A 24,501-nucleotide genomic window follows, 5' to 3' on the forward strand; every position below is an offset into this window, starting at 1 on the left:
CCCAACTTGGTGTGTAAACTAGATGATCCAACTCAAAAATTATCTAAAAATTTACGGAAAAGAAGATAAAATACATACAAGACTCTTAGGACACAAACAAAGGAAACCAAGATACAACAAAGAAGTTCCGAAAACCTGATGTCATAAGCATAAAGAGCATCTACTACATCTTCAGAATCTGAAATACATCTCAAGTCTTTGAAGAGAAAGTAAATATTGTCAATGATAGATGAAGTTTAATGGTGATTCGAAAATAAAGATCTCACCACGACTTCAAATAGACCCAGTCAGCTAGATTCGATCAGCCGTCATGAGAAGCCATCATGAGAAACACCCTGACTAGAATCTGCATTATAATAAAAATAGAAGTAGGGGTGAGTACAATTCACATGTACTCAGTAGGATTAGCTGGCTGAGTATAAAGTAGTCAATCAGATCTTACGAATAAACTATGAAACACTTCTACCTGCATATTGAAAAGTCTCATTCTAGCATCGGTTCCACCAATTTAAAGTGTCTAAGATGTCTCATTTTCTTTCTCAAACTAGTACTTCCACAGTTTTTAACTTCCCATGAACAATGATATGATGAATGAGGATGAATACATTACAATACATACAACACAGAGGCATAATTAGTTCAACATAAGTCTAAAAGAATCCAATGTTCACAAACTCGATAAATCATGATATACGCCCTTATATAGCGAAAGTAGTGGAAGAATTCATTTGAAACATATATTTACCTTTTGAAATCCATTCATTTTATTTTAAGTAGTGACAAAAATCAACTCAAGCTCTTCACTTAGGCATTTCAAGTCAACACAATAGAATAGTCAGCTCCAACTCCTCTCATCGGTAATCTCATGAAAACATGCTCTCAAAGGGAATAATAATATCACATGAGCCCCCCACACCAGCTAATCAACACAAATAAGCCCCTACTAGGGCAAAATAATATAAACAAGCCTCCACACTTGCAAAATAGCAACAATAAGCCCCCACACATGTGAAATAGTTTAATCAACAATTTCCAACATCTAAATCTCATGCTATGATCCTATCCCATAGTCTAGTTCATAAGAATGATTAACTACCCAACAATCACGACCCAAGTTACCTCCTAGATGTGACATGGTGAATACGATCCCGAGAGGCCCTAAACAAGCCACTTGACATAAGCACGACTCTAAGATAAATACCATATGCAAGCAAATCGAAAAGCAAAAGATAAGTCTCAAAATAGTAATCTAAACATAAGGTGTATCTAAGTATAACAACTTATAATGCGGAAATCATACTAAATCTAACATAACCTCTACTATCATAGGTGTAACATAGGACAAGCACAATTATCACGCCCTAGGAAGGTACCCTAGGCGTGGCCGGCACTCGAAAGCCATTTCTGGCTTCCAAGCAAACCACCTAGTCCAGTCACACATTTATACAAACACATTCTCTCAGCAGAAGACTCAATCAATGAAGTACTAGTCATAATTTAGGGCCAAAGGCCAAATAACTATCAAACCAACAAAACAGTTACAGAGGAACTACTCAAAAGAACAATCCAACATTTCTATGCTCTGGTCTATAAAGCCTCTATCAACAATCTAGGAGGTGCCAATGACAAGCCCATGGCTACCCACGATCAAAATACAGGAACAACACAAAACTATACAGCAAACTCAACATCCTACGGAAACTAGGAGGACTCACCAACTAGCTGGAAGTGTGTGGATCTTCAACGGTGCGCTGGTTCATGATCTCTAGTACCTTTATCTGCATCATAAAATAATGCAGGCCAAATAGCATCAGTACATGGAATGTACGAGTATGTAAATTAGCCGAATAAAATGAACATCAAGGAAGAATCAAATCAACTCAGAATCTCAACTCAAGAGAAATAACAACTCAATCAAGTGTCCTAAGTCTAAGCAAGAATATAGTTTAGAAGGGACCAAATCATATACAAATCAACTCAATACGATTCAGAGTACTATCAAGACCTATTTGGGAGTTTCTCTTATCCGACAACCATCACTTATGAGCCAGTAAAAGTACAACAAATCGACGTTGTTGTTGCGTCTATTCATACTTTGCCAGGGTATTAACGAATCAACCAATCATGGATCCAATCCAACCAAGTCCTATAATGTTAGGACAATAAATTTGGGGAAGCATCCGACTTTAATGGTTCAATCCCCTCCTACGTTTGGCAACATAGTTATTGGGTTCGACTATGGACTATACTCTTACCCAATTCGGTGCTCGATACTCCTCCCAAGACTCAATGCTCATAAAACTCAATCCAATCAACTCAATCAAATCATATCGACAAGTCTCATTACAACCTTGTCAACTCGTCAACTCTATCACAATCAAATCTCTCTCAATCATACTATCCGATCAATCTCAATCATATCTTTCAAAAGTAATTTAAATGCATATTTATAGCAACATATAGATATAACCAATCATTTCCTCCATCCATTTGATTAATCTTTGAGACTCATCACAATTTCAAGGCTTTAAATTGACACTTCAAAATAAGCAACATTTTAAAGAAAAATAACATCCTTTATCATAATCTACATAGTTAAGAAGATCAATAAAGCATATTTAACAACTCATCTTCATCAACTCATACTCACATAAAGGCTCTTTTTAGAAGTTTCTTGACTCAACCTCATCAACATAGCAAGAATCAATTTAATAGATGAGAAGACTCATTTGAACATAACCCTAGCAAGAAACTCCATTCCTATGGACGTTTATTCTCAAAGAAGGCATAGGGCACATGGGTGGATTCAACACATGTTTTAGATAGCCTTACATACCTTAGTGAAGACTTGAAGAAAACCTTGTTGTTGGGTCTTTAATGGAAAGCTTGAATCTTGAAGCTCTTGGAGGCAAATCTTGTTGAAGGAGGATTTGGAGAAGAAGAGAGGAGAGGGAAATTTTCTAGGGCTTTTCTAGAGAGAGAGGGAGGCTAAAAATTATGTTCCCAAATGCTCAAGGATGATACATATATAATTTGAGACGATTTCCCAAATTTCCCTCCTCAAAAGTTTTGAAAAATAGGCTAAAACGCTCCTGGCGTGATAGTGGCGCATCGCGTCCTTGTAGCGCCAGGTCGATTACGCCTAAAAACCTGCACATCGGTTAATAGCGCGTCGCGCTAAAGACCAAACTACTGAGGCACATTCTTGGTGCAATAGTGGCGCATCGCGCCTTTACAGCGCCAAGGCCATATTTTCTGGGTTCTGGAAATTGGCTTAAAAACCCAGCATACCTGGTAGTGGCACACCACGCCAAGGGACAAACTACTGAGGCTTGTTCCTGGCGTGATAGTGGCTTGTCGCACCACTACGGCGCCAAGCCCAGATTTCCAGCAGTTGCACCCCAGGCCTGAAATTCCTGTCGTGCTAGTTCGTCTTAGGATCGTCATATCTTTTTACTCCGAACTCCAAAAATTATTTTCTTAGTGGCGTTGGAAAGAAGACTCGACAACCTTTAATTTAATAGGTCATAGGCCACCTATATTGTCGTCTTTCAAAAGATAGGGTTGTTAGAAGTCGACCCCTTAAACGAACTCATCCAAAAACTTTAGCCACGACGAACCTTTTAGACTTAGCTTGGTCTTAAGGGTCCTTTGTGACCCCACATCACCTCCAACACTCTTCAATTACTTAGGGACTCATCTTAACTCAAGCATATACTTCACAATAATTGAGTTAGACCCCACACGTATACACGGAAGGTCCGAATCTTAGGGAATTTTTTTGAGGGGTGTTAGATTATCTCCCCCTTGGGATCATTCGTCCTCGAATGACGAGTAACCAAGAATGGACTCGGGGTACAAATCACAATTAGAATTCAGTTATTCAGTTAATCAAATTCTCAAACAATTTACCAATCAAACTCATAATGCGCAAACAAATTTTTTTTAAGTCAAGAAAATGGACATTACCTTCAATAATCTCGTCAGTAGGCACGAATAGATGGGAATATTTAGATTTCATGTCTTCCTCTGCTTCCCATGTGGCTTCCTCAACAAATTGATTCCTACACAGGACTTTAACTGAGGCGATCTCTTTGTTCCTCAATTTGCGGATTTGGCGATCAAGAATTTGGACCGGAACCTCTTCATAGGATAAGCTATGCTTAACTCCAATACTATAAATGGGGGCTACCAATGAGGGATTGACTAAGCACTTCTTCAACATCGAAACGTGGAATACCGGATGAATAGAGGCCAGCTCTGAGGGTAACTCCAACTCATAGGCAACACTCTCAATCCACCTCAAAATCTGGTAAGGACCAATATATCGAGGACTGAGCTTCCCCTTCCTTCCAATCCTCATGACGCCCTTCATGGTTGACACTTTCAAGTACACCTAATCATCCACCTCAAACTCTAAGTCTCTCCTCCTCACATCGGTGTAAGATTTTTGGCGGCTTTGGGCTGTCTTTAGCCTGTCTTGAATGACTCTCACCTTCTCTATGTTATGGTGAACAAGATCGGGCCCAATCAACTCAGCTTCACCAACTTCAAACTATCCAATTGGCGATCTACACCTCCTCTCATACAAAGCTTCATAAGGATCCATTTGAATGCTTGCATGATAGCTATTATTATATGCAAACTCTATGAGAGGTAAGTGATTATCCCAATTTCCTTTGAAGTCCAGCACACATGCCCTCAACATATCTTCCAATGTCTGGATGGTGCGCTCTTCTTGGCCATCTGTCTGGGGATGAAAGGTCGTACTCAAGTTCACCTTCGACCCTAATCCCTTCTGAAAGGATTTCCAAAATTGGGAAGTGAATTGAGCTCCTCTGTTTGAAATGATAGACAAAGGGACCCCATGCAATCTGACGATCTCCTGTATATATAATTTTGCATAATCCTCTATGGTGTCAGTAGTCTTAACTGCCAAGAAGTGAGCTGATTTCATCATTCTATCCACAATCACCCAAATCGAATCATGTTGTTTTCGGGACCTCGGCAGACCTGTAATTAAGTCCATGTTGATCATTTTCCACTTCCATTCTGGAATTTCTATATTTTGAGCTAAACCACATAGCCTTTGGTGCTCAACCTTCACCTGTTGGCAATTCAGGCACTTAGAAATGAATTCCGCAATATCTCTCTTTATCCCACTCCACCAATAGATTTCTCTCAAGTCATGGTACATTTTTGTAGAGCCCGGATGAATAGAGTATCTAGAACTATGCGCTTCGGCCATAATCCTCTCTCGAACATCACCGATATCAGGTACACACAACCTATTTTGGTACCTTAACACACCATCTCCCCCTTTGGTAAAAACAATCACCTCTTGTTTGTGAACAACTTCCTTCAATTGGAGGAGGACGGGATACTGATCTTGCTTTTCTTTTACCTCCGTCACGAATGAGGATGCAGCCCCATCTGGAACATTAACCCCACCTTTATGGTTCTCTTCGAGACGAACTCCCAATCGGGCTAATCTATGCACCTCTCTAGCCAATTCTTTCCTTCCCCCCTCTATATGGGCAGTACTACTCATAGAAAACCTGCTAAGAGCATCAGCAATAATATTAGCTTTACTTGGATGGTAGAGGATTTCATATCATAGTCCTTAAGTAGCTCGAGCCATCTCCTTTGCCTCAGGTTGAGTTCCTTCTAGATAAAGACGTATTGTAAGCTCTTGTGATCAGTGAACATGTCAACATGCAGTCCATACAAGTAGTGGTGCCAAATTTTAAACTCAAACACCACAGCTGCCAGCTTAAGGTCATGAGTTGGGTAGTTTCTCTCATGAACCTTAAGCTGTCTTGAAGCATAGGCTATCACCTTCCCCCTCTGCATCAACACAAGCCCAACCCAATTCTATATGCATTAAAATAGATCACAAAGCCCTCTGTTCCATTGGGCAAAGTCAGGACAGGAGCAGTGGTTAACTTGGTCTTCAATTTTTGGAAACTCTCCTCACAAGCATCGGACCATTGGAACTTAGCCTTCTTTTGGGTCAGCTTAGTCAATGGTGATGATATGGATGAGAATCCCTCTACAAACCTTCGATAATAGCCGGCCAAACCCAAGAAGCTTCTTATCTCTATCGGGGATATGGGTCTGGGCCAATTCTTCACTGCCTCAATTTTTTGAGCATCAACCTGAATACCATCTCCAGATATAATATGGCCTAGGAAAGCCACTGATGTAAGCCAAAATTCACACTTGGAGAACTTTGCATACAATACCTGGTCCTTCAGAGTTTGCAAGACGACTCTAAGATGATGGGCTTGCTCCTCCTTATTCTTGGAGTAAACCAAGATATCTTCTATGAATACAATCACAAACATATCAAGGTACGGTTTAAATACTCGGTTCATGAGGTCCATAAAAGTTGCGGGGGCATTAGTCAACCCGAAGAACATCACTAAGAACTCGAAGTGGCCATAGCGGGTCCAAAAAGCTATCTTTGGGACATCACACTCCCTCACCTTCAACTGATGGTAGCCCGAACTTAGGTCTATCTTTGAGAAACAAGTGGCACCCTGAAGTTGATCAAATAAATCATCTATTCTGGAGAGAGGGTATTTGTTCTTTATGGTGACCTTGTTCAGCTGCCTATAGTCAATACACATTCTAAGGGACCCATCTTTCTTTCGCACAAATAGAACCGGAGCACCCCATGGTGAGACACTCGGCCTAATAAATCCCTTATCTAACAAGTCCTTCAACTGCTCCTTCAACTCCTTCAACTCAGCCGGAGCCATTCTATAGGGAGGGATTGAGATAGGCTGGGTATCAGGAAGAACATCAATCCCAAAGTCAATCTCCCTATCAGGAGGGACTCCAGGAAGATCTTCAGGAAAGATATCCGGAAACTCGTTGACAATCGGAACCGACTCAAGGGATGGAGACTCAATATTGTCATCTTTCACTCGGACAAGGTGATAAATGCACCCTTTTGAGATTAGCTTCCTGGCCCTAAGGTATGAAATAAACTTACCCTTAGGCACAACAGGACTACCCTTCCACTCTAAGACAACCTCATTTGGAAATTTGAACGTGACAATCTGAGTCCTACAATAAATAGAGGCATAACAGACATAAAGCCAGTCCATGCCAAGTATCACATCGAAATCAACCATGTCCAACTCAACCAAGTCAGCCAAGGTATCCCTGTGATGAATTGACACAGTGCAATCTCTATAGACTCTCTCAGCTAAGACAGAATCACCGACAGGAGTAGCTATACTAAAAGGCTCAAGAAGACGTTTAGGAATTTTATTGAATTGACTAGCTATGTAAGAAGTCACAAAAGATAGTGTGGCACCCGAATCCATCAGAACATAATAGTCAAGAGAAAGGACTCGAATCATACTCGTCACGACATTTGGGGAGTTCTCCTGATCTTGACGACTACCCATGGCATATAGTCGGTTTGTACCTCCGCTCATACTTGAAGTAGTACCCCTCTAATTACCTCTAGCTGGTGGTGTAGTGGTAGAATAGCTGGATCTGTTCCCCAATGCTAGACATTCCTTCTGAAAATAGTCTATTTGGCCGCATTTATAACAACCAACCCTTCCCACTCTGCACTCTCCCAAGTGGAGCTTACCACACTTAACGCATGGTGGCTTTCCTTACGAACCTTGACCCACGCTAGCTTGGGATTAAGAACCCTGGGGTCTGAAATTATGGTGACTCTAACCTTGCTGATCATACCTGTTCTATGACATAGGTGCATTGGCAGTGGATGAGGCATAATTAGAAGGCCTCTTATGGAAGAAGAACCTGTTGCCCTTGTTTTACCTCTGTTCATTCTCATGGCCCACTGATCTTGCCTTCTTTCTCAGGTGCTCCTCTCTATCTTTTCTCTTCTCATCCTCCACCTATTGGGCGTACACCATTAACCTTGAAATATCCATATCGGAGATTAATAATGCCGCTTTGCACTCCTTCTTTACATGTCTTCCCAAACTGGAGACAAACTTCCTCATTTTCGACCTCACATCCAGGATCATCTCTTGAGCATACCTGGACAGCTGGATGAACTTCAGGCCGTATTCTTTAACAGTCATGCCTTCTTGTTTTAGATTCACAAACTTCTCCACTTTCGCTTTCCTCAATTCTCGGGGAAAGAAATGGTCAAGAAAGGCTCCCTCAAATTCATCCCACATAGCAGGTTCAGCATCCTCACCTCTACCTTATTCCCATTGGTTATACCAAATGTTTGCCACATCCTTGAGTTGATAAGACACCAACTCAACCCCCTCAATTTCCGTAGCATGCATAGCTTTCAGAATTTTCCACATCTCATCAATAAAACTTTAGGGATCTTCATCAACCTTAGAACCCATGAATGCCAGCGGATTCATTCTTAGAAAGTCTCTAATTCTAGTGGCAGCAGACGGTTCTTGGGAACTAGAGCTAAGAGTCGGCGAACTCTGGTTACCATTTTGGGAAGCCACTAATTGAGTGAGCATAGCAATTGCCCCTCGAAATTCTACCTCTGAAGTGGGTGCAGGCAGAGTAGCAGGCACTTAGGGTGCCTCCGTATATCTTGCAGGTTGGCCTCTAGCCCTCGATGGGTGTACCTCTGACTACAACATCTTTGCGTTATCAACATTCCTCTGGCTAGCCGTACGTTTAGGAGGCCTTATCTATAATGCATAAATGCACGAATTAGAAAGGAGTTTTATAGAGTTTAACTCTATCGCACGATTTCAGAGTATGAAAGAAGTGAAACAATTCCTAATGTCTTATAGTATCCTGCTTATAAGTGTGGTGCACAACACACCCATAAGCAAGACTCTACTAGACACGGCTTCATAGACTCCCTAGGATACTTGAACTCTGTGCTCTGATACCATGTTTGTCACGCCCCGGGAGGGTACCCTTGGCGTGGCCGACACTCGAAAGCCATTTCTGGCTTCCAAGCGAACCACCTAGTCCAATCACATATTTATACAAACACATTCTCTTAGCGGAAGACTCAATCAATGAAGTACTAGTTATAATTCAGGTCCAAAGGCCAAATAACTATCAAACCAACAAAACAGTTATAGAAGAACTACTCAAAAGAACAATCCAACATTTCTACGCTCTGGTCAATAAAGCCTCTATAAAAAATCTAGGAGGTGCCAATGACAAGCCCATGGATACCCACAATCAAAATACAGGAACAACACAAAAATATACAGGAAACTCAATATCCTCCGGAAACTAGGAGGACTCACCAACTAACTAGAAATGTGTGGATCTTCAATGGTGCGCCGGTTGATGATCTCTAGTACCTGTCTCTACATCATAAAATGATGCAGGCCAAATAGCGTCAGTACATGGAATGTACGAGAATGTAAAATGCCGACTGAAACGAACATCAAGGAAGAATCAAATCAACTCAGAATCTCAACTCAAGAGAAATAACAACTCAATCAAGTGTCCTAAGTCTAAGCAAGAATATAGTTTAGACGGGACCAAATCATATACAAATCAACTCAATACGACTCAGAGTACTATCAAGACCTATTTGGGAGTTTCTCTTATCCGACAACCATCACTTATGAGCCAGTGAAAGTACAACAAACCGACGTTGTTGCCGCGTGCGTTCATACTTTGATAGGGTATGAATGAATCAACCAATCATGGATCCAATCCAACCAAGTCCTATAATGTCAGGACAATAAATTTGGGGAAGCATCCGACTTTAACGGTTCAATCCCCTCCTACGTTTGGCAACGTAGTTATTGGGTTCGACTATGGACTATACTCTTACCCAATTCGGTGCTCGATACTCCTCCCAAGACTCAATGCTCATAAAACACAATCCAATCAACTCAATCAAATCATATCGACAAGTCTCATTACAACTTTGTCAACTCGTCAACTCTATCACAATCAAATCTCTCTCAATCATACTATCCGATCAATCTCAATCATATCTTTCAAAAGTAATTTAAATGCACATTTATAGCAACATATAGACATAACCAATCATTTCCTACATCCATTTGATTAATCTTTGAGACTCATCACAATTTCAAGGCTTTAAATTGACACTTCAAAATAAGCAACATTTTAAAGAAAAATAACATCCTTTATCATAATCTACATAGTTAAGAAGATCAATAAAACATATTTAACAACTCATCTTCATCAACTCATACTCCCATAAAGGCTCTTTTTAGAAGTTTCTTGACTCAACCTCATCAACATAGCAAGAATCAATTTAATAGATGATAAGACTCATTTGAACATAACCCTAGCAAGAAACTCCATTCCTATGAACGTTTATTCTCAAAGAAGGCATAGGGCACATGGGTGGACTCAACACATGTTTTAGATAGCCTTACATACCTTAGTGAAGACTTGAAGAAAACCTTGTTGTTGGGTCTTTAATGGAAAGCTTGAATCTTGAAGCTCTTGGAGGCAAATCTTATTGAAGGAGGATTTGGAGAAGAAGAGAGGAGAGGGAAATTTTCTAAGGCTTTTCTAGAGAGAGAGGGAGGCTGAAAATTATGTTTCCAAATGCTCAAGGATGATACATATATAATTTAAGACAATTTTCCAAATTGCCCCTCCTCAAAAGTTTTGAAAAATAGGCTAAAACGCTCCTGGCGCGATAGTGGCGCGTTGCGCCCTTGTAGCGCCAGGTCGATTACGCCTAAAAACCTGCACATCGGTTAATAGCGCGCCGCACCCAAGACCAAACTACTGAGGCACATTCTTGGTGCAATAGTGGCGCGTCGCGCCCTTACAGAGCCAAGGCCATATTTTCTGGGTTCTGGAAATTGGCTTAAAAACCCTGCACACCTCATAGTGGCGCACCACGCTAGGGGCCAAACTACTGAGGCTTGTTCCTGGCGCGATAGTGGCGCATCGCGCCACTGCGGTGCCAAGCCCAGATTCCCAGCAGTTGCACCCCAGGCCTGTAATTCCTGTTGTGCTAGTTCATCTTAGGATCGTCATATCTTTTGACTCCAAACTCCAAAAATTAAATTCTTGGTGGCATTGGAAAGAAGACTCGATGAACTTTAATTTAATAGGTCATGGGCCACCCAAATTGTCGTCTTTCAAAAGATAGGGTCATTAGAAGCCGACCCCTTAAATGAACTCATCCAAAAACTTTAGCCACGATAAACCTTTTGGACTTAGCTTGGTCCTAGGGGTTCTTTGTGACCCCACATCACCTCCAACACTCTTCAATTACTCAGGGACTCATCTTAACTCAAGCATATACTTCACAATAATTATGTTAGACCCCACACGTATACATTGAAGGTCCGAATCTTAGGGAAAAATTTTGAGGGGTGTTACAACTATCTCATGGAATAATCTGAAAATTGAAAAAGTTTTAAGAAGACATAAAAGAACTCATAATGTGACCATGCCCTCAAACCATGAGGACTCACCAAAGAAATGCATGCTGAAAGGATCAAATACTAACTGTGGGCGTGAGATGAAACATCATGACCTATATGGAATGTACTGAGTATGGAGATTATGCAATGCACTGACATAAAACATGATAATACAACAACAAAGCTAAAGTATAACATAATACTTTAAAACATTGTTCGAAACAAGAAACACGATCAATGCAAAACTAATAAGAAAATCATAACCTTGATATAACATATTTGAGAATCATAAGTCTTGGGTTAGAGATATCATTAACCGATATAAAACTGTGAGTTATAACATAGAGTCCAGTATCTTCCCCACACCAAAAAGAGGTTGTCCTACTTTCCAGGTAAGGACCATGACATGAACTATATGTGGATCCACTAGCTTAAGCTGATTTGTCCAATTGGGACATCCTATGGGGGCACGTAGTTATGGGACTAGGGGATTGCTACTAAAGAACTCCGCCTCTACTAACGGGAGAGCCTCCATCCCAAAGTCCTCTCGGTACTAAGTAAACTCTCAACGTAATATTACGCATAATAAATCAGTCTTTGAAAATGATAAGAATCTAGTATTATCAAATTCATCATAAGATACTTGAATTATAAAAATAGCTCCTTTAACATATCATGATTTTATAACATATTTATAAAAGACACTTATCTAAAGCATCTAGATCATGATTAGCTTTTTCATAAAAATCATGAAAATCCTTCCTAATAAGAAACTTCACTTTGAAATAACCTTGTTTTCAAAGAAACATACTTGATACTTTATCTAAAAGAATCCTTAAATCATAATTTTCTTAAATTATGATGCATGCATGATTCTCAAAACATAGTTTATATTCATGAATTAGGCATAATGCATGGGTTCATGTAAAAATCCCTGAAAATATATAATTAAAATGAAATCATGCATAATAACATTATTGAGAATGAATAAAATCATAATTGATTGATCCCATTGCATAATCATGAAAATCCTAGATTTTTGGAAGAAATCATAAAGTAAAATTGAAGATTTTTTGGGACTCCATGGATAGAAAGAGATACATGGATGAAATTTCCACATACTTCAATGAATTATGGTCTTGAAATTGAAAGAGGAAACTTGAATCCTTCAACCCTAGGTCGCTTGAACAGGAAGACATGGAAATAATATTTCCCAAATCTCAAAACTCAACTCAAAAAACTCATCAAGGTATATTTGAATATACACAAAGAACACAATATAATTTATATAGAAAATTCAAGAATTCCCATTATCGGAATTAAAACTCAATCTTGAAACTTAACTTGATTATATAGAGATGTAGGGCACGAGGAAGAACTTAGCCTAATGTTATGAAAGCCTTACATACTTGAAATGAGATTTGTTAAGCGAACATTAAAGATTAGGCTTGAAATCCTTGAACCCTAGCTTCTCTTCTCTTAAATTCTTGTTCTCAAAATGTTTTGGGTGTTAATGAGAGAAAAACCCCTTTGCGTAATGATAAGGGATGGATTTTGGTCCCAAAATATAGTGGGTTAAGTTTGGAAAAGGTGGGGTAAGACCGAAATGCCCTTTATTAAAACAAATATCGGGCAAAACAAAACTTCCTAGTCCGTGATGAGGACCTAGATTCTAGATCCACTTTTCTAAATTTTTCTTCTCCGTGACGCACACATATCATGGACTCTACGGTCTCAAAAAATTATCTGGAGCAAAAATACCCTTCCAAGTCTGCCACGCGAACCTGGTCCCCTGTTTTGTTTTCCATAAAATTTATCTTGGTTCTTGGAATAATCTGAGTTAAAATGGTATGAGGTGTTACAATATCTCCCCCTTAGAATCATTCGTCCTCGAATGATGACCTCACTTAGAATTTACTCAAGGCATGGATACAACACAAAAACTTTAAAACATCAAACTCAAGGATAACTCACTCTAAGGAAAGGAGGTGACTTTCGCATATCCTATCAAATATTTCACATTTTCTATGATTATCTCTATTTCAGGTATTCGGTGAATCCTCCTTAATAGACGAAATATTCCTATTATATCAATGCCAATTGAATCAATGTTATTAGTTGTGAATTCACTCAAAGCATGAATAAAACACAAGAACTTTAAAACATCAAACTCAAGGATAACCCATTCAATTTCATCAAACTCAAGAAGGTACTAATCTCATACATGGGAATAGGAATATTACCTTCAACTTCAACACTAGGAGGAACGAATAGATGCGGATACTTTTCCTTCATATTCTCCTCAGTTTCCCATGTAGCTACTTCGACGAATTGGTTTCGCCATAAAACTTTAACTGAAGTGACTCCTTTGGTCCTCAATTTATGAACTTGACGATCAAGAATTTGAACAGGAACCTCCTCATAAGACAAGCTATGTTTCACTCCAATGTTGTTTGTAGGAAAAATGAGTGAAGAATCTCCCAAGCATTTCTTAAGCATGGAGATATGGAACACTGAATGAATGATATCTAACTCTGAAGAAAGCTCTAACTGATAGGCGACGTTGCCCACTCTCTTTATAATTTGGTAGAAATCAATGTAACATGGACTAAACTTCATTTTCTTACCAAACCTCATAAATCACTTCATGAGAAAAAGTTTATTATACACCCAATCATTTACCTCAAACTCTAAGTCTCTTCTCTTACCATCAATGTAGGATTTCTGACAGCTTTGCGCAGTTTTCAACCTTTTTTGTATAATCTTGACTTTTTTCATAGCTTGATAAACTAAGTTTGGTCCTATCCACTCAGCCTCACCAAATTCAAACCAACCAATTGGCGATCTATATCTCCTCCCATAAAGAGCCTCATATAGAGCCATTTGAATGCTCAAATGAAAGCTGTTATTGTAAGCAAACTCAATAAGCGGAAAATGGTCATTCTAATTATCCTTGAAATCAATAACATAGGCTCTCAACATATCCTCAAGAATTTGAATAGCATGTTCTGCATGACCATCTATTTGTGGGTGGAAAAGGTGCTAAGATTCACCTTCAAAACCAAACCTTTCTAGAAGGACTTTCAAAACTATGCAGTGAATTGGGTACCTCTATCCGAGATAATGAACAAGGGAACTCCATGCAATCTAACTATATCTCGAATATACAACCTTGCATAATTCTTGGGTGAATCTCTAGTCTTAACGAGCAAAGGTGAGATGATTTAGTCATCCTATCCTCTATCACCCAAATCGAATCATGTTGTTTGTGAGATCGCGGTAATCCTGTAATGAAATCCATGTTGATTATATCCTACTTCTATTCTGGAAACTCTATATTCTAAGCTGCACCACAAGGCCTTTGATACTTATCTTTGACTTGTTGACAATTCGAGCACTTGGATACAAACTCTGCTATTTCATTCTTCATACCATTTCACTAATAGACCTCTGTCAAGTCGTGACACATCTTTGTAGAACCTGCATGGATGGAATAGCTGGAGCTACGGGCCTCTGCCAATATTCTATCTCAAAGACCGTCAACACTTGGAACACATAACCTTCCTTGATACCTCAACACTTTATCTCCCCCTTTGGTAAAAACCATTAATTTATGCTTATGAACATCATCTTTCAATTGGAGGAGAATAGGATCTTGCTCTTCTCTTTTCTATTATCTCAACAACTAATGAAAACTCGGCCCCATTTTGAAAAATAACACCTTCCTCATCAAAGCCCACAAGACGAATTCCAACATGTGCGATCTATGTACTTCCATGGATAACTCTTTCTTCTCCTCCTCAACATGAGCGGTACTCCCCATGGACAATCTGCTAAGTAAATCGGCAATAACATTAGCTTTACCTTGATGGTAGAGGATACTCATGTCATAGTCCTTGAGAAACTCAAGCCATCTTCTCTGCCTCATGTTGAGCTCTTTCTAACTAAATACATAATACAAACTTTTGAGATCCGTGAACACATTAAGATGCACACCATAAAGATAGTTTCGCCACATCTTGGGTGCAAATATTATTGCTGTCAATTCCAGACCATGAGTCAGATAATTTCTATCATAAAACTTAACTTGTCTGGAAGCATATGTGATAACCTTGCCTTTCCTCATTAGAGCACAACCCAATCCTACTCTAGACACATTGCAATAAATCAAAAACCCATTTGTTCCCTCAGGTAGGGACAAAATCAGAGTTGTAGTCAATCTTGTCTTCAGCCATTGAAAACTCTCCTCACAAGCATTGAACCATTGAAACTTAGTCTTCTTTTGACTCAACTTAGTCAATGAAAATGATATGGATGAGAATCCATCAACAAACCTCCTATAATAGCTGGTCAAATCCAAGAAACTTCTTATATCAGTCGGGGATGTGGATCTGGACCAGTTCTTAACAGCTTCAATCTTCTATGAATCAACTCGAATACCATCTCTAGAAATAATATGGCCTAAGAATGCCACAGATGCCAGCTAGAACTCACACTTTGAAAACTTAGCATATAACTCCCTTTCCTTAAGAGTTTGGAGGATAATCCTGAGATGGTTGGCATACTCCTCCTCACTCCTCAAATAGTTCAGGATGCCATCAATAAATACGATCACAAACATGTCTAGATACCGCTTGAACACTCTATTCATGACGTCCACAAATGCTACAAAAGCATTAGTTAAACTAAATGACATGACTAGAAACTCATAGTGACTATATCTGGTTCTGAAAGTTGTCTTCGGGATGTCAAATTCTCTTACTTTCAATTGATAGCATGATTTGAGTTCTATCTTGAAGAAACAGGTGGCACCCTGAAGTTCGTCAAAAAAATCATCAATTTTCGGAATAGGATACATATTTTTTATGGTAACCTTATTCAGTTGACGATAGTCAATGGACATTCTCAGGGACCCATCTTTCTTTTGCACGAATAGGACAGGAGTGCCCAAGGTGATACACTCGGCCTAATGAATCCCTTATCTAAAAGATCCTTTAAATGCTCTTCCAACTCTTTTAACTCAGTAGGAGCCATTCTATATGGCAGAATAGAAATAGGCTGCATATCTGGAAGAACATCTATTCTGAAATCTATCTACCTATAGAAAGGGACTCCGGGCAAATCCTCAAGAAAGATTTCTAGAAACTCATTAACGACTGGAACTGACTAGAGGGATGGTATTTCCACACTACCATCTTTAACTCGGACAATGTGGTAGATACACCCTTTGGAAACCAACTTTCTAGCCTTAAGGCATGAAATGAATCCACCCCTAAGCAAAGATGGATTACCCTTCCACTCTATAACTGGCTCATTTAGAAACTTAAACTTGACTACTTGGGTTCTACAATCACTAAGGCATAACAGGCATAAGGTCAGTCCATGCCAAGAATGATATCAAAAATTAGTGTATCCAAGTGATCCAAGTGGTATGAATCCCATAAAAATTAGTTTAAAAATTGTAAAAGTACGAGAATGTGTCTTCTAAAAAATAGCAGTGAAAATACGATGAAGGAATCGAGACTGTACCACAAAACACGTGAAAATGCTCAATCAATGCATACATGTCAGCACCCCGGATCATTTTGATTATTCCTTCTCACCTTCATCCGAGGCTTACTTAATAGTTCGTGAGGTACTTGCTTGTCACTTCATCCAACAGACATCACTTATTCATTCGTTATGTTTTTGTTCTTTTCTAGATATAATGACATTTAAACTTGTATTTCTTTGAAATTTAATGTAATACTTAGAGGCTTGTACACGTGACACCAGATTTTGGGGATATACTTGAGTATGTGATTTTTATTCGCAAAGTTAAGGTTAAACTAGTCCATATCCTGTTTACTCCCATTTTTTTTTCTTTTATTAGGCTTTTGACTGACCTGTCCTAGTGGAATAATAAGAAAGGTGCAATCACACCCTTTTTTAGATTGTGACATTAAGGTTCCCACTAATTAAAAATCGATCTTAATTTAAGGGGTATCTATGTATTTACCCTACTACCTAGGGATGGTAATAGAGCGGGGCGGTGCGGGGCGGGTTGAGCTCAACCTGCAAAATTTTTAAACTGCCCTGCTCCACCCCGCATAACAATATTTTCCATTTTCAATCTGCCCCGCATAAATTTTTATGTTTTTTCTTTTTTAATTGAGTCTAATATGAAAATAAAATTCATAATTTTTTTTTCATTTATCGCTAATTAACATCTCAACAACTAATTAATTGTTTCTAGTTAATATTTCAACAATTATTTCTTAATCGCTAATTAACTCTAATTAACATTTGTCTAGTTTAATTATTTTTTTTTTAAAAAAAAGTTAAAATTAAAGTCAAAGTTTAATATAAAAAGTTTATATATTTGATTTTTACTAATTACAAAGATTTAATTTTCATCACATTCCTATTAGATACCTTAAACCCGCATAAATCCGCAACCTGTCCCGCTTTAATTTTGATAATGATTACTTTAACCCGCCCCGCCCCACATAAATCTAAACCTGCCCCGCCCCACCTAGTTCTAAACCCGCCCCGTACCGCTCCATTGTCATCCCTATTATTACCAATATGTGACCGATTTCTCCAAATTTTAGCTCTCTCAGCAACGGTATGATCCAAACTAGCTCACAAATTTCCACAACCGTTGTTCGATGTGTTGCTTCTACACTAAATATAGTAACCACGCTCTTTTTATTTATCTTCCATGATACTATATAACCTCCTACTAAAATACAATATCCAGATATAGAACATCTATTAGAGGGTGATCCTGCCCAACCAACATTTATATATCAGTGATATGCTCATGGTCTTGATTCTCGAAAAGTACTCCTTTACCGGGAGCTGATTTTATAATCCTAATGACTATCACAACGGAAAGTCATAAATTGACATACAACACTCACATGAAAAGAGAATAGTCAAAATAAAATATTGTAAGGATAAAACTAGATAAAAGGTGGAAAAAAACATCAGACTAAAGCATGATGTCGAATTCTTCAAAGAAGAAGGCATTGTTGGATCGTACTGTTTTCTCTGTGTGTTTGTAGTTTTTGGTTTAACAATAACAATCTGCTACCCTGTTATTTAAGTATATATCATCAGAAAAAAGATCAATTCATGGTAACAATAATTATAAAATTTCAACTTAATTAAAAGGGTTAATAAAACTTTTGATCCCTCTGTTATGAATACATTTTAATTCAGCATATTTAACCTTCTATTTAAATTTTATTATAACAAAAATTATACTATCAAATGTGCATGTTAAAGTGATGATTAAGCAAAAGAGTGAAGAAATTAATTACAAGAGAATATTATCATGTACATGTAGATATCTTGGTTAGATAACAACTTCTCGAAAAATAAATAAAATTCAAGAAACCCACAAGTAGGTTTCTTTTCGGCTATAGTGTTTGCTGAAAGGGGTTTAATTAGGACAATGGTTTCGTTAATAATCTATGGGAAAGAAGTCATATTTCTTTTTGTACATCAACATCTTTTTCACTTTAAGTACTACACAGTTCTTTTCTGCTCTCGGCCTTCTATGTTTCTTTCTTAATACCTCAATGCTTGAAGGAGCAAAATATTTATAAATACAAATCAATGTAGTTTAATGTGCAGAAAAGGACTTTGAGTTGGTATGATTTTATCTTAATTCAATAATTTTGAATCAAATTCTATTAAAAGAACAAATAATTATTTTTAAATAGAGTAATATAAATGAATTGAGGTAGTCCTAAAGTCAAATCATAAAATTGAGATCAAATTTGCGAAGGGGAGATGATAAAGCATGGCTAAAAAGATAAGAACAAGGGAAAATCTTGATACATGTGAGATCAGATTCGCAATTTAAATTTTATGAGTTTTATTTTAGGACCACCTCAATTCATATAATTGATTCAGAATTAATTATTGTGCTTCTAATAGGATCTGATTTAAAGCTATTGGATTCAGATAAAATCAAAGCTATAATTTAATACTCTTTCCTTCATATTAAACTACACTAATTTATGTGTATAAATATTCCCTCCTTTAGTCATAGACATATTCAGAAAACAAAAATCATGAGCATGATACGACTAATGTAGTACTTGAAGGCAATGAAGATGTTGGCGGTACATAAAAGAGATTCTTTTCCACATATTGTTAACGAAACCACTATCCCAATCGAACCCCTTTCAGTAAACATTATAATCGAAAAGAAACCTACTTGTGGCTTTCTTAAATTTTGTTTATTTTGCAAGAAGAAGTTGTTACCTAAAAAAAATATCAACATGTACATTTGAGCATTCTCTTGTTATTAATTTCTTCACTCTTTTCCTTCATTATCATTTTTACTTGCACAATTGATAGCGTAATTTTTGTTTTGATAAAATTTTAATTGGTTAAATATGCTGAATAAGAATCCATTCCTAATAGAAGGACCAATAATATTATTAACCCTATTAATAAGTTAAAGTTTATAATCATTGTTAGCATTAATTGGTTTTTTGTTCTGATGATATATACTTAAAAATACAAGTGTATTCACTGTCTAGATCATTTTCTTCATTTTTTAGTATTTTTGGCTTTTAGAGTTCTTGTATGAATGCCCTTAGTCATTTACAACTTGCTCGGACTGACAGGATGGTCATCTGACAGTCCATTTGATTTTTATGCAAGTTTCTGTGTTTTGAAGTTTCTGAAGTTTAGACATTTGCTTTTGGTTAAAACTTCAGGTAAACAACTTTGGAATGTAATCATGTTTGTTCTGTTACCTCCATGATATCAATGTTAGTCTAGATGGACCTTTTTTTCAGATCTCGACACTTCCGGACTTATTTGAAGTACCTTATGGCTTATAGAAAAAATGGAGTATTGGGTGTGGGACTCACTTTTTATCAAGACGACCTCACTTAGAAGTTTTGACATTTTCTTTGAGTCTAAAATGTCGAATTTGGTGGGGTAGCATAGTATAATTGCGTTTGAGCTGGTGTAGCCCCTTGTTGGTGCACCATGCCTTAATCATCGCATCCGCATGTTTGGAGACACATTCATGAAGGCCAATGAAAATGGTCTTCGCGATCGCGAGCTTGGTACCCCATTTGCAAAGGTCAATTTCTTAGTCTTGGTATTCATGAGCCTTGACCATCGCAATCATAGTGAAGGGTCAGTGGGCCAAGTCATGGCTTGACCATCGCGATCATGGCCCTTGGTGCCCTACAACCGCAATGAGTAAGTGACCGGCAATTATATTGCTCTTTCACCATTTTTCAGCTCATATTTATCTTACATTTTCCTAGATTAAAGCTGGTTGTGAGCTCAATTTTGGGAAGATATCAGTGTGCATTGTTAAGAATTTTTTGTGATTTTCTTGGCGACGTTGTAGGGGTCGTTTGTATCACCTTTATCTAGTAATTTTCTATCGAATTCCCCTCTTTCAAATTTTACATTGCATGTTCTATCTTGTTTAATTTTCAATGGTTTTGAGTTTCGATTATACTTGGATTGTGCCCATTTTTCGGGCATAAGTTGCTTGAGCTTGTGTGAACGTATTAGAGGAATCAATTCATGATTCCCACTCATGGATCCCACATGCCCATTTTTGACTCAATTTTGGCCCTGGTCTTTCTTATTGCAATATACGTATCGATTCTCTCATGTTGACATTTAAATCACTAATTTGATGGTGTGGAATCATTTGGAGGCTAATCGGAAGGCAAAAGCCTCATTCTAGTTGATTTGGAATGAGTGTGTTTGTCTTTAAGGTAGGCTACAACTTACTGATCTTAGACTTAGCTTGTTGATTGTTTTAATATGATGAATTGCTCGTTTCTAGGTTGGGTTAGCTAACATGATTCGTATTGATATCCTTATTGCTTAGTTAGCCTTATTTTGGGTTTATTCGGGAATCAGAATAGTATTGCTTCTTCTTTCCTTTATTATTATTGTTGATCACACGGTCTAGTTATGAGTTGGAATTGCCTAGTTATTGCTTAGTTAGGGCCTGAACCTAGGTTGTGCTAGTGTGTGCCTTAGACTTTAGTCATGGTTGCCCATATGGCTCAATTTAGATGTGACCCTTCAGGTTGGACTTGGACCCTTGGCAAACCCTTCTTGTTAGTGGTGTTGTCTATTTGTGGATTATTCGGTGATAGTATTTGTTTTAGACTTTTGGTCCTACTTTTGTGTCTGTGGACCCTCCCGATGTAAGTATCAAGAAAGGATTGGCTTTGGTTTAGTGGACTTCCGATGTAAGATTATGATAGGGACTAGCTATTCCAATCTAAAATTTTGGGATAATCTAGGTTCTCAGTGTTTATTCCGATGTAAGATTTAATAATAGGCTAGCTATTCCAATATAAGATTCCGGAAGATTCTTACCCTTTATTGTGGCTTTTTGATATAAGATTCTGAGAAGGACTAGCTATCGCTGATGTAAGATTCCAAAGGAAGCTATGTTTTTTTGTTATCTCGATGTCAGATTCCAGGAATGATCGTTCATGCCAATGTTTTCGGAGGAGGCTGGCCTTCATTGTGGCAATCCTAAACTAAGATTCTAGGATGAGCTATACCTTCTTCGCGACAGTTTCGATGTCAGATTCTAGATAGTCCTTACTTGAGTTCATGGTTGGTGTCCTTGATTATTCCTTATGTTGTCCTACTTTTCTATTAGCTCTTGTGTATACTTATCGAGCTTATGGGGATCAAGTCGGATTTATCTCTTTTATTTTGTCTTTTGTTTGTACCTTCTGAGCTTATAGGTCCAGTTAGGTTTTAGCTAGCTTTGATTACATTGGATCTACCATAGTTACTCCCTACACCACATATGGCTCGTTTTATGATCATAATTACTTTTTAACTGACTTAATTTCAATTTACCTTTCTTGTACTTTATTATGCTTTTGCAATCTCGAGCTCGATCGGCCTATAATGCCTACTAAGAATCTGTTGTTTTAGTACTCATGCCACACTAAGAATAGTTTTATCTAAGACAATTGCTCCCATTCAAGGTTATAAGGGTAGACTTACCTACGGGTGGATTGTATTATTTACCATCATGACTCGTGGTTTTGGAATGTGACAATAGGGGTGATAGGCCATATCCGTTTCACCACATCGTAGAAAGTTAACTATATAAAGTAATAATATTATATGAATTGGTAAGTTAAAAGTCAAATTATTTTCAAATACAGAGATGTGATGACATTCTGTGAGGAACACACTATAAGAAAATATTGTCAAATAAATTAATACAACGAAAGTAATGAATAGTTGGATGGATTATATCCGTCCCACCATAACGTAAAAGGTTAACTATTAAAAGTAGATAAAACTATTGTTAGTGTGCAGTAAAATACAATCAAAGAACTTTAGTTTCTTTTCCCCACACGATGAAATGTGTCTGACAAAGAGGAGACTAGCCAAGTAGATCTAACAAAAATAAATAATTAATCCACTTCTACAAAACACACACACATATATAGATGTTTATGTAAATCTATTTATACACATGAATAGATGTTTATGTAAATATAATCTATGTTACATACCCGAATGAAAAAATTGGCCACTGTGATTTGTGATGGATCATCCAGTGTTATGGAAAATCACTTCTAAGCATATGGGGCGCTGAGGAGCATTCAATGAAACAATTATCATCTACAGAATTAGAAGATCTAGCTAGTCATTGAGAAATCAATTGAACAAAAGGGGAGCTTTAGAGATAATAATGTAATTTTCACTGGTATATGTAGTATTTCACTTATAAATATTAGTTTTGGAGACTTACAATTTTCTCCTTAGCGAAAGCAGATTTGCAACAATCACGAGTCGCGTGATCTGACATTGAAAATTCTCACAAAGTGGCTTGGATCCCCTTTGTCTACAACCTAGTTATCTCTTCTTTTTGAAAGATAGGGTTTATATATAATGCTAGCCGTCTCTATATGATGGATTTTCGTGTTTATATAGGCTAGCTCTAGGGTTCAACATGTAGGAATTTTTAATGGGCTTTTGGGTCATCTAAACCCCTTATAGGTGGAGCCAATCCAATAACATTTTTCGATAGTAAATATAAGGGAAAACTTCAAGATTTGTAAAATAGATATGAAAAAGGTCTATTTTAAGCTACAAAATGCATATAGGACTTAGAACAGAAAAAATAAAAAGTTCTAGATTTTGGTAATATGTTGATTGTAAAAAATATTTATATTCTTGCATTCCTAAGACAGAAAAAAGTTAATTGACCTACCAAATTTATGATTCAGTAATAGATTCTTATCGTCTGAATAAATGAGAATAAAATTTGTGTTATTTATGACTAACTTTTTGTCGTTATATCTTGTCAATGACTAAAAATGATAAAATATGTATATAAGAATAGGAAATTAGGTTCAAGTTTGCTCCTGTAGTATTCAAAATATATTGTATAAACTTGTCCTCCGTTAAACTATTTTTCATTCATATCTTCACTATTTGCGAATCACCTAATATTTATTCTTTTTTTATTTTTGTTTAATAAGAAAATATTATATATATATATATATATATATATATATATATATATATATGCATCATTACAAAACAATGTACTGTTATCGTACCAATTTTTTCCAAAGGATTGTACCGTTGTTCCAAATAACTATTACAAAAGAATATCCTAATTTATCAGTTTCAAATGGTTTTGAAACAAACATAGAAAGTGCAGTCCTATAGAATAAAGTTTGTGAACACACAATCAAAGAAAACACTTGATCTTATTAGGGGTGTGCACCTTCCATATTTCCCTAAAAACATGGTTGAGTAGGAGTGATTTCAAGTCTAATAAATGTACCAATTTTTTGATTTTCTTTAAGAAATTATATACTACTCAAATTGGACTGTGTATTGTAACTACTAGAGATTCAACAGGACATTGGTGGACGGCCGGTACGTGTTTGAAAAAACAATCAAATATACTCCTCAAATTTGGATTATATATAGTATATATCCTAAAGTCCGATATTCATTAGGGATCAAGAAAAAGATTAAACTTTATTCCTATCTTCTCAAATGTCACGACCCGATTTCTTAATTCTTATCTTCGCAAATGTCATTATGGCACCTACTATAACCCATCAATAGATAATCCGACCCGTATCCCAGAACTGCATATAATGGG

General features: G+C 37.3%; 1 long non-coding RNA gene across 4 annotated transcripts; it reads right to left on the reverse strand.

Annotated features, from left to right (window-relative positions):
- Nucleotides 1-265: 265 nt before the first annotated feature.
- On the reverse strand, nucleotides 266-23,224 carry LOC129887501 (uncharacterized). 4 transcript variants are annotated; one of them, XR_008766419.1, is made up of 4 exons: nucleotides 23,131-23,224; nucleotides 22,892-23,000; nucleotides 1,716-1,778; nucleotides 266-346 (listed from the first exon to the last, which is right to left on the reverse strand). It is a non-coding gene; the product is annotated as an uncharacterized LOC129887501 (long non-coding RNA). The 4 variants fall into 4 exon arrangements; XR_008766420.1 differs by lacking the exon at nucleotides 266-346 and adding an exon at nucleotides 9,234-9,296 and having other exon boundaries at nucleotides 1,516-1,778; XR_008766421.1 differs by lacking the exon at nucleotides 266-346 and having other exon boundaries at nucleotides 1,516-1,778; nucleotides 22,892-22,970.
- Between the last annotated feature and the right edge of the window lie 1,277 nt (nucleotides 23,225-24,501).

Source organism: Solanum dulcamara, chromosome 1 (genome assembly GCF_947179165.1).
Source record: "Solanum dulcamara chromosome 1, daSolDulc1.2, whole genome shotgun sequence".
Lineage (NCBI taxonomy): Eukaryota > Viridiplantae > Streptophyta > Magnoliopsida > Solanales > Solanaceae > Solanum > Solanum dulcamara.